Source organism: Silene latifolia, chromosome X (assembly GCF_048544455.1).
Source record: "Silene latifolia isolate original U9 population chromosome X, ASM4854445v1, whole genome shotgun sequence".
Lineage (NCBI taxonomy): Eukaryota > Viridiplantae > Streptophyta > Magnoliopsida > Caryophyllales > Caryophyllaceae > Silene > Silene latifolia.
Genome location: NC_133537.1, coordinates 128,211,958 through 128,223,053, shown reverse-complemented (window position 1 = coordinate 128,223,053; position 11,096 = coordinate 128,211,958). Strand labels below are relative to the sequence as shown.

General features: G+C 40.4%; 2 non-coding genes across 2 annotated transcripts; one reads left to right on the top strand and one right to left on the bottom strand.

Annotated features, from left to right (window-relative positions):
- Positions 1 to 338: 338 nt before the first annotated feature.
- On the bottom strand, positions 339 to 447 carry LOC141625222 (small nucleolar RNA R71). Its single transcript, XR_012535014.1, has one exon. It is a non-coding gene; the product is annotated as a small nucleolar RNA R71 (small nucleolar RNA).
- Positions 448 to 9,964: 9,517 nt separating this feature from the next.
- LOC141625917 (small nucleolar RNA R71) lies at positions 9,965 to 10,071 on the top strand. Its single transcript, XR_012535660.1, has one exon. It is a non-coding gene; the product is annotated as a small nucleolar RNA R71 (small nucleolar RNA).
- The last annotated feature ends 1,025 nt before the right edge of the window (positions 10,072 to 11,096 follow it).

Below are 11,096 nucleotides of genomic sequence, written 5' to 3'. Positions count from 1 at the left end.
TTCCAAAGGTATACGTTTTACCCACCCCTACTACTGGTAAATTCGAATTTCGTTCCACTTATATTGATTTAGTGGAGCGAAATCGGTTCTTCAGTCTACCGGACGAGGATCCTCTCGAAGCACATGGAAATTTTCACGGACTCATCTGCTTTGTTCCATGCCTGTCTTCTACCGGGGGGTGTCCCATGATGAAGTAAAGGGGATAATGTTCTTATACTCCTTGAAGGATTCGGCGCGAGATTGGTACCGCTACCTTGATAGGGTAGCAGCTAGAGTCACAGATTGGACATCTCTAGCATTAGCTTTCTACAAAAAATACTTCCCACTTGCAAAGACTGATGCCTTGAGAAGTAAAATTACAAATTTCCAGCAAGGACCTGATGAGGAATTTTGTGAAGCATGGGGACGTTTCAAGAGTTTGGTTAGGGCTGTCCCTCACCACGGTTTCCATCAGTGGTACCTTTGCAACCTATTCTATAATGCTTTATATGATGACTACAAGGTTATCCTGGACGCAGCTGCGAATGGTAGGTTCCAAAATAATACCGGTCAGAATAAAGGTTGGAACACTATTGAAGAGATGGCAGTCCATAGAGCCGAGTTTGGAAGTTCGCGTGGAAAGTCGCGAAAGCAAAGTGATGAAATGAGTGCCGTTGTGACACTCATAACTTCTATTACTGCCCGTCTCGAGAAGCTCGAGACCTCTGAAGCTTCCAAGGAAAGAGTTGAAATTCATGTCCATAATTCAGATGAGACCGCGGAATTGAGAGACCTAGTCCGAACTCTTTTGGTTCAAGTCACGAAAATAGAAGAAGCTGGGATTGAGTCTACAAAGAATTTTGTCAAGCAATTGGAGAATTTAGAGGCTAAGCAAGTCGCCAATTCTTCAAGAAAATGTGAGGGGCCAATTGAAACCATTAATGCCATTAATCTCCGAAGTGGCCTTTCTTATGATGGTCCTGATAAGCCAAGAGAAGACTCGGGAAAGGATGAAAAGACGAGTTTAATTTCTGGTGCGAAAACGAACTCTATCGCCAATACCAGTGGTCGATCGACCAACAACTGCAGTCGATCGACCGGAATACCTGATGAAAAAGTTTCTGACCAGAAACTTATTGAGCACAGCACATGCGGTCGATCGACCACCAATGTCAGTTGATCGACTAAAGTTTTTAATGAAGCGATTTACGACGAAACTGTTCATGCCAGAGTTGGTCGATCGGCCGAGACCAATGGTCGATCGATTGGTCTCCATCAGGACGCAAATCCGTCAACTAATTTGCATGATTCTATACTTATGAATGATTTGACGGAAGTTTTAAACTTACGGAAGCCGATGGTTGCTGATCCTACGGCCAGTGTTGCAGTCCCGTATCCGGAGCGTTTAAAGAATACTAAGCTGGAGCGCAAGTTTGGTAAGTTTTCGAAATGGTCAAGAATCTCGAGATAATAATTCCTTTCACTAACCTAATTACCCAGGTACCCTCCTACGCTAAATTTATGAAAGCCATTTTGAATCGTAACAGAAATTTTCATGATGATGGTAACGTTGCTTTTGTGGAAAAATGCAATGCTCTTTCGCAAATTAACGTACCACCTAAATTAAAGGATCCGGGTAGTTTTTCAATTCCCTGCACTATAGGTAACCACGAAATTGGAAAGGCCCTTTGCGATTTAGGGGCCAGTGTCAGTGTCATACCATATTCTGTTTGCGAAAGGCTAAATATTGGTAGACTTAAGGTGACCGATATTACCCTTCAGATGGCAAATTGATCGGTCCGTTTCGTGTTCACAAATTAATAGATGTTGTCGTTTGGTCACGTCCGAATCAAAACACAATTTATAGCTTCACAAATAACTCTACAATTAGTAAAGAGGCAAGTAAAGGTCGGATCCCAAGGGACGGGAATTGAGATGAGATTTCTATTGAAACTAGTGGTGTCTTAGGGGTGTCACAATTTGGGTTGATGTAGAAGGTCACTAACTAAATAGCAATGAAAATAAATAAGCAAGATGAATTAAAAGGGTTGTAAACAATTGATAAAAAGCACTAGGGTGTCATGGGGTCATAGGGGAATCATGGGAATTGATCATACAAACGTGTTCTCAAATTATAAGCAAGCAATTATTGTTGTGATGGATTGAGTTGGGTTATATCTTACAATCCTAGGAAAGTTTGGGTCCCGGAGCCGAATCGATTAGATTGTACAACACCTACAAGTCGACTGAGTCTTCCCTACTCAAAAACATGCATGGTCTAATGAGACTCGAGTTGGTTTATGTCTTACAAGTCTCATTGAAAAGATAGGTGATGGGTAAAAAATGCAAGGATTCATAGGCTCATATTTCATCAAACAAAACATGTGCATGAGTTGAGATCAAAACAAGCAAGCAAATAAACCATGAAAGCATATTAATTTAAGCATGAATCATTCCCCATGTTGGTTTCCCCTAATTACCCATTAACCCTAGCTAGGTCACTACTCACTCATTATCATGTTGATCATGCTAGCAAGGTTGTCAATCATACCAACAAAAGGAAACATGATGAATAAATGAAAGTAATTAACAATAATTGAAAAGGGATTAAGAGAATTATACCTATTAATGATTCCAATAATAAAGCAAAGAATAAAATAAGTACTTGATGCTTGATTGAGAGGTTGTCAATCTCCCAATAATAACCCAAATAATCTTCAATTACCATAAATAAAGGATGAACAAAAGAGAGATTAAGGAAATAAAACTTGTATTTGAACTTGATTAATTGTTGATTACAATACTAAAGAGAGATTTGATTGATATTAACTACTCTAAATATTTATAAGAAGAACATGCTCTTCTAATTAGACTAATGGGGTATTTATAGTGGAAATTAGGTGGATGCATTAAGGTTAACTAAGGGCTAAACTAGTAATTAAACTTTTTAGATTGAGCAAGGAGAAGCCGGTATTTTTCGAAGGAAGGGCTTCTTTCTTTGTAGCTTGGAGAAGACGAAATTTCGTTGTACTGGAATCCGTGCGTATTGGAGTCGGGACGGGCGTATTCAGGCAAGGGAAGACGGGCGTCTTCAGGGGAATCCGGGCGGATTCTGTGGCTGCTGTCCGGGCATTTTTGAAGGAAGACGCACGGATTGTGCTTGAGGAGGACGGGCGGATTCATGACAATCCGCTCGGATTGTAGCTCAGCACGGTTTCTTCTTCTTTTCTTCCATTTTCTTCATAAAATCCTTGGTGATTTCCTCGGGGATGCAAGGATCCTTTTTCAACATTGCTCATCTACTATCATATGTACAAAGGCCTTCTAATCTTGTCTCTCCTTGATGCTTGGTCATTGAATTCAATCACTTTAGTCTCGTTTTGCCATGAAAATGCAAGATTTGCACTCCTTTCCTACCAAGGGATCAAAATCTCAAAGAATATGCAAAACAAAGAACTAAAGACAATAGATGACCCAAATATGCACTAAAAAGCATGGGAACAAGGCTAATTCGGGGGCTAAATATGCGCTAATTATGGTCACATCAAATATCCCCAAACCGAACCTTTGCTCGTCCCGAGTAAAGAGGTGACAAAGACTAGGACCATTATTTAAACTAACCTAATAACATAGCCTATATGAGACAATTAGCGCGTCTCACTCCGCCCCTTCAACTCACAACAAGACAACCATGAGGTAGGATACCTTCTTGCAAGGCAAGGTGGGTCTTGCCAAAATGGCGACACATCCAAACATTAAGCACACAAAATCAAATAATGGATGCATCTACAAAAGGAATAGCCACTTCGTCATCAAGTGGCGGAGGCACTAAGAGAGAACAAATTTAAGAGCATGTAATCCTTCACAAATACTAGTTCAACAAATTACTAAGGCTAAGAGGATGGCACTAAATCACCTCCAAATGTTGTTAAACTAGACTACTTTCGTCCTCAATTTCCAAATGCTTTCGTCAAGAGCGATCGGATGGTGGTGGAATGATGATCCCTATGATGCTAGTAGCATATGACATGACAAGTCTCGAATTCTCTACAAAAGTAAAGGTCATGGATCGTCCCAAGCTCGACAAAGTGGCTTGACAAAAAGGCTTTTTGGGAATGAAATGCTCAAATCTTTATAAACAAGGGTGGATATGACTAGTATTCAAAATTGTCCTCATTTCACTTTCACATTTCAAAAATTTAAGATGGGGTTTGTCCCTTCCAGGCTAGTGTCATTTGCTTTCGCCAATCGCTTATTAGGCAACCGGTTAACCTCTAGACAATAGCTTTTCGGGGTGATAGTCACTCTGTCTCTGGGCGGTCGAATTCACAACCGTGTGGGGGCCCAATTCAATGGATCCCGCTCCAAAGCACATCGAAGTGGTACGCCTCCATCAAAACAACTAAATTTCTCAACATTTCAACATTTCATAACATTTGAGGTTTCCTTGGCATTAAATTACTTCCACATGACAAAATTCTTGGAAATGAGCACTTCAAACTTATTGATAGAAAGTATTTTTGGGTTGCCTTACCATAAGGTCAATCAAAGTCACCTAGACAAGTTAACCAAGTCCACATCGCATCACGGGGTTGGATAGGTGACTCACATGAAAACCCTTGACTAGGCTTTGGGTCATGGGTCAAAAGATACTAGTATGACACTATCTAGGGTGTTTTACAACCATTCTAGTAGGCAAAGTCTTAAGTTGAAAAAGTATTTGTAATGGCTTAGTTGCTCTTGTCAAAGTTCTCAATTAGGCACTTTTCAAAATGTTTTATCTAAATGCAACTACATGCCATGATGCAACTAGTATATACATCCTAATGCAAGTGATTCTACCAACTAATATGACATATAAACTAAATTATGTAAACATGATGCATGATTTCTACACTAAATGCAAGCTATACTAATCTACACTACATGATGCATGGTTTTTGTTTATGACGGAGAGGATAATTTAGATTACCTCCCGTTGTGTATGCATTAACTTCCCCAAACCGAACTAGACATTATTGCTAATGTCCAAGGATGGGTGTAGTTCATGCACACACTATGCAATGCATGAAACTAATTTGTCATTTTGGATTTTGAAAGGTGGGAACAATAGAATGAGAACACCTCAAAAGTACCGAGGTGTGAGTCCTCAATGGTGCTAGGACTACTCCAACAATGATCAAGAAAAATAAATAAATAGAACAAAGAGAGAAATAGACAAACCTTGAGAGGGTAGGAGCCTCCAAAGCTTCCTAATCTTCCATCATATCATCACTATCATCATCATCCTCATTAGAAGTGGTCTCATTGCCACTTCCCTCTTCACTTGCTTCTTCACCTTGCTCATCATCCTCTTCTCCTTCTTCACTTGCTTCTTCATCAATGTTATCATCAACTTCTTCATTACCAACAACCTCATTATCACCCGGAACAACCCTAGATGCACTCGGAAATAGGACTTCCTTATCCGCCCAACTAGGCAAAGGACATGATGGATCAAGTAGTCCTTACCTAGCTAAGTGTAAGAGGGGTGGATATTGAGCTAAGTAAGCATTTTTCCGATCCTCAAAGGCTTGCTTGTGCATTGCTTGCATGAGAAGAGTCAAATAATCATTTCTTGCTTCAACACCTTCCAGCTTGAACTCTTGGTACTCAAAAGGGTAAGGTGGTGTGACAATGGAAGAGGAGGGTATTTCAAGTTCACCCTTTTGTTGTTGGATAATATACTCGGCCTCTTTTGAAAGGGGAAGTAGATAATTGGTCCAGTGGACACTCAATCGACAAATCTTTGAAGGCAAAGTGAAAGAACTAGCCTCACTAGTGAGCCATCCATACTTGGTGTCAAGAGGGTTATGGGTAACCCACTTGTACTTGTGTATCATAGTATGCATATCAACGAGATGACCACCTTCTTTCGCCTCATACTTGTTATCTTTGTTGAAGTTAGGATCAAAGTATTTGGCTAGGATAGTGACTAGGCCTCCATTCACAATAACGGTAGTGCCTTTCTTCCCACAATCAATATTTAACCATCTATCCACCAAGAGCCTTAGAAAGTTAAAAGGCTTGGTGTGTTCCCTACCAACGTTCAAAGCCGACTCAAAAAGAACAAAATCGAGTTTGGTGAAATGGTTGGTGTCTTTTCTTGCATTGATGGTGTTCCCTACGACCTTGTGCCACACTCTAATGCCCGGATGGTGGACTAATAGAGCGCGACAAGCATGAAAATCTTCAAATTTCCTTCCGGAAATCGCCTTCCAAAGAGGGTCGGGGTCATATTTGCCAACATTCTTAAAATAACTCGGATAATCACTAAGACCCAAAGCTTTACCCATTTCCTCAAAGGAGATGCGCCTACTAACATTAGCTAGACGAAACTCGATGGTCTCCATGGTCTCAACCTTGTTAACTTTCAAAGAACTCAAAAATTCTAAGGTAAGGGAGGGGTATGTCAATTCTTTTGACTCAAACAATTTCTCCAACTCCATGGCTTTGAAAAAGGCTCTAGTTTTCTCAAGGACACCCAATTTTTCTAAGGTATCTTCACAAATAAACTTGGTGGATTGAAATGATTTTCTAGCAAACTTGGCAAAAGTGTCCCTATGGGAATTGGAAATGAAAATTACCTCCGGATAGTTTGCAAGTTGATCAATTTCCGGAGTAGTAGATGTTGTTGCTCCCATGGGAGGTTGTTGTTGTTGCACTTCCAAGTTTGGATTTGCTACCACCATAGCCAATGCTTTCTTTGCTTGAAGAGTCTTTTGCCTTAATGAAAGTGTCTTTGCCTTTGGTGCCTTTGCCTTTGTTGCCTTTGTTGCTCCCTTAGTCCTTACCATTGATGAATTAAACCAAGAAAAGAGTCAAAAATCTTCAATTTCTAGTGCACCCAAATCGATTTAAAGATGAAAGGCTTTGCCTTTATGAATTCAAAATCGAATCAAAGGTTGAAGATTTTGTGCTTGGTTTTGATTTTTGTTGAAAAAGGAGTGATTGATTTGTTGTTAAAAGGATGTTTTGATTTGATTTTGGTGAATGTTGTTGAGGAATTTTGTTTTTGTGATGGAGAGGATGAGGGTTTTGAGTAGTGTTATGAATGAAGGAATGAAGAAATGAAGGTGGGAGGGGGTTTATAAAACCCGAAAATTTTGAACTGCAGGGGCAAGACGGGCGGATTCTGTTCGGGACGGGCGGATTCTGCCTTTTCTGGGTTGAGGAAAACTCGCCTAAAGACGGGCGTCTTTTAGTGAAGACGCTCGGATTTTCAAACACGGGACGGGCGTCTTCTGCAGTAGACGGGCGGATTCCTTTATAGGGATTTTTCTTGTTTTCCTCAGCCAAGAAGACGGGTGTCTTCCCTTCAGGACGGGCGGATTTTTGAAGACGGGCGGATTAGGATGCAGGACGCCCGGATTCGCTGACAGTCAAAAATATCAAAAGTTCAGCTCAATTTAGGACGTGTGTTTTCTACCCAATACGTCCGGATTGCTTGAAGACGGGCGGATTATCCTGAATCCGATCAGATTCGACCCCTTTGTACCCGGATTCAGTTTCATCCGTGTACAATGCATATCCCTTGTCATTCTTCCATTCTTCTTCATATCTTGTGTTCTTCATTGTGGGGGCACTACTAAGGCATGGATAGCCTAGGCAATTGCCATCCCCACACTATGCTAAAGCACTACACATTAATTGAAATTATTAGTCCTTCCCTCACTTCTCTCAAATATGATAATTATCTTGATCAAAGTATAAAAATCCAAAAATAACAAAAATGCAATACAAGAATTGAAATGCAAGTTAGGGAGTTAGAGATATTTACAAATGGTGGTTTAGGGAGGACTCCATCAAACTCTCATTCTTGATGAGATGTCAAGGGGGCATGTTCAAGGTGTTTTTGATGTTGCTCAACACCTTGAAAAAGTAATCAAAAGCTTGTTCATTATCATGATAGAGGTCTTCAATAGACCTTGGTCCTTGTTGTCGGTCTTGATCGATGGCATTACCAATGTAGGGATTAAAAATCCCTTCAAATTCGTCATCCCAAAGACCACATACTTCATTAAGTTGATCATTGAAAATCTCTTGATTTGATGGAGACAACTTTCCCACTTCCTTTTCTTGGCCAATGAGGCCATCTTCTTCATTGCTTGTCTTTGATGAGCTTTGCAAGCTCTCTTTGTCACAATTCACTTGCTCTTTGAATGGAGCATCTTCAATTTTCTTCTTCCATTGGAGTTCCGACTTCTTCCTTTCATCCTTCCGACTATAATGATAGATCATAAAACACGGTTCATGTAAACGGGGAGCTCTCATAGTCTTGTCAAGATTAAAAGTTATACTCTCATCTCCCACTTCTAGAGTGAGCTCACCATGTTTTACATCAATCACCGCACCCGCGGTGTGTAAGAAGGGTCTTCCTAGAATGATTGGAATGTTGGAATCTTCCTCCATATCAACAATGACATAGTCCACCGGGATGAAAAACTTCCCAATTCGCACGGGGACATCTTCCCATATCCCTAATTGTGTCTTCGTCGATCTATCGGCCATTTGGAGTGTGATATTGGTGCATTTAAGCTCTCCCATCCCCAACCTTTTACTCACCGAGTACGGCATAACACTCACACTAGCCCCTAGATCACATAAGGCTTTGTTGATCGTGGTGTCGCCAATGGTACACGGTATTGAGAAGCTTCCCGGATCCTTTAGTTTTGGAGGTTAACTCCCTTGAAGTATTGCACTACTCACCTTAGTGAAGGCGATAGTCTCAAGTTTCTGGATAGACTTCTTCTTTGTGAGGATGTCTTTCATGTATTTCGCATAGGCCGGCACGTGATTGATTAATTCCGTGAAAGGAATTGAGACTTCCAAATTCTTCACAATTTCCATAAACTTTCCAAGTTGGTCATCAAATTTGGGCTTGGCTTGACGACTTGGAAAAGGAAGTCTAATCACAATGGGCTCCTTCTCCTTGGCCTTGTCTTCATTTTTCTTTGAAATCTCTTCTTTTGATGATTCTCCATCTTTGGAGTTTTGCACAATTTCTTCCTTATCACTAGCTTCCACAACTTCATCCTCAACTTGCTTCTTCGGTGCTTCATACCTTGTACCACTTCTCAAGTGAATGGCACTAACCGTTTCATGTCTTGAGGGATTACTTTGAGGTGGTAATTGCCCCTTTTGTCTTTGTGAGCTTGAAGATGCTAGTTGAGTCAATTGTGTTTCCAACATCTTGGTGTGAGCTAGAATGTTGTTGATGGTGGTTTCTTTTGCTTGGCTATCTTTTTGCATTTGAGTGAAAAACTCTTGTTGATTCTTTTGCATTTGGAGGACCGCTTTTTGAACATCAAAACCTTGGTCATTTTGGTGATTGTATGGATTTTGGTTTTGGTAACCTTGGTTTTGGTTGAAAAAGGGTTTTTGATTTTGGTTTCTCATGGGAGGTGGGGTGTATGTTGTTTGAGGGTTTTGAACATTTTGGCTTTTGTATGAGAGATTTGGATGGAACTTGGTGTTTTCATTGTAATAGTTGGAATAAGGGGTACCACTCTTGTATGTTTGGAAAGCATTCGCTTGTTCATTTGTTCCCCTACATTCACTTTGGTCATGTCCCAAAGTTCCACAATTCTCACATATCCCACTTGGGATTGATGAGGATGCCGTCATGGCATTAACAAGATGCTTTGATGATTTTGAGGATTCTTCAAGTCTAGCCATAGCTTGTTCAAACTTCAAATTGATTGTGTCAATGTGAGCACTAAGTTGAGCACCCAATTGAGTAACGGAGTCCACTTCATGCCTTCCTCCTCTAGTAGCCTTGCGAGGTCTACTATATTGTGAGTTATGGACAGTCATTTCCTCAATCTTGTTCCATGTTTGATTGTCATCAACTTCGGTGAACATTCCATTTGATCCCATGTTGTGAATGTTCCTTGAATCTTCATATAAACCGTTCCAAAATTGTTGTACCAAGAACCACTCGCTAAGTCCATGGTGAGGACATGAGCGACAAATTCCCTTGAACCGCTCCCAAGCTTCATACAAAAATTCTTCATCCCTTTGCTTAAAACCCGTAATTTGAGCTCTTAGCATGTTAGTCTTTTCCGGTGGGTAGAACTTTTTGTAGAAAGCTAGAGCCAACTTCTTCCAAGAATCTATTCCGAGAGTGGCCTTATCAAGGCCCTTCAACCATTGTTTCCGGTTTGAGATATCGCATCACAATAGTCACAAAAGGTTTCCATATGAGAATGAGGTCTTCACTAGGCATCCCCCCAAATTGGCTCCTTTCGACTAATTGGATAATGGCGGATTTGGCAATAAAATTTCCGGTCAAATGTTGTGGTGTGGGAGTACTATTGGGTAGGTTCTCCTCGGTGGGTATGGAATGTGATGAAAATTTAGGAATTGAAGGTTGATTTTGTGGGGTATTTTGTGTTGGGTTCTCCTCACCTTCTCTTACAAAAGGGTTGATGAACTCAATAGTTGGTTGAATATCCACTACCTCACTAATACCTCTCAAATTCCTCGTAGCAAATCTCCTATTGTTTGTCAAGGTTCTTTCAATTTCTCGGTCAAAAGGTAACAAATCACCTTGTGACCTTCTAGACATGCAAAATATCAAACAACTCGAAAACAATTAGAACAAACCTTGAGGGGTTTTACTTCCCCAAGGCAAAGAAAGACAACACTAATAACAATATAAGAAAATCTAAATCAAGTTAACACCGTCCCCGGCAACGGCGCCATTTTTGATTGGTCCGTTTCGTGTTCACAAATTAATAAATGTTGTCGTTGGGTCGTGTCCGAATCAAAACACAATTTATAGCTTCACAAACAACTCTACAATTAGTAAAGAGGCAAGTAAAGGTCGGATCCCAAGGGACGGGAATTGAGATGAGATTTCTATTGAAACTAGTGGTGTCTTAGGGTTGTCACAATTTGGGTTGATGTAGAAGGTCACTAACTAAATAGCAATGAAAATAAATAAGCAAGATGAATTAAAAGGGTTGTAAACAATTGATAAAAAGCACTAGGGTGTCATGGGGTCATAGGGGAATCATGGAAATTGATCATACAAACATGTTCTAATGTGAACATTATTTGCGCACATTTAGTCC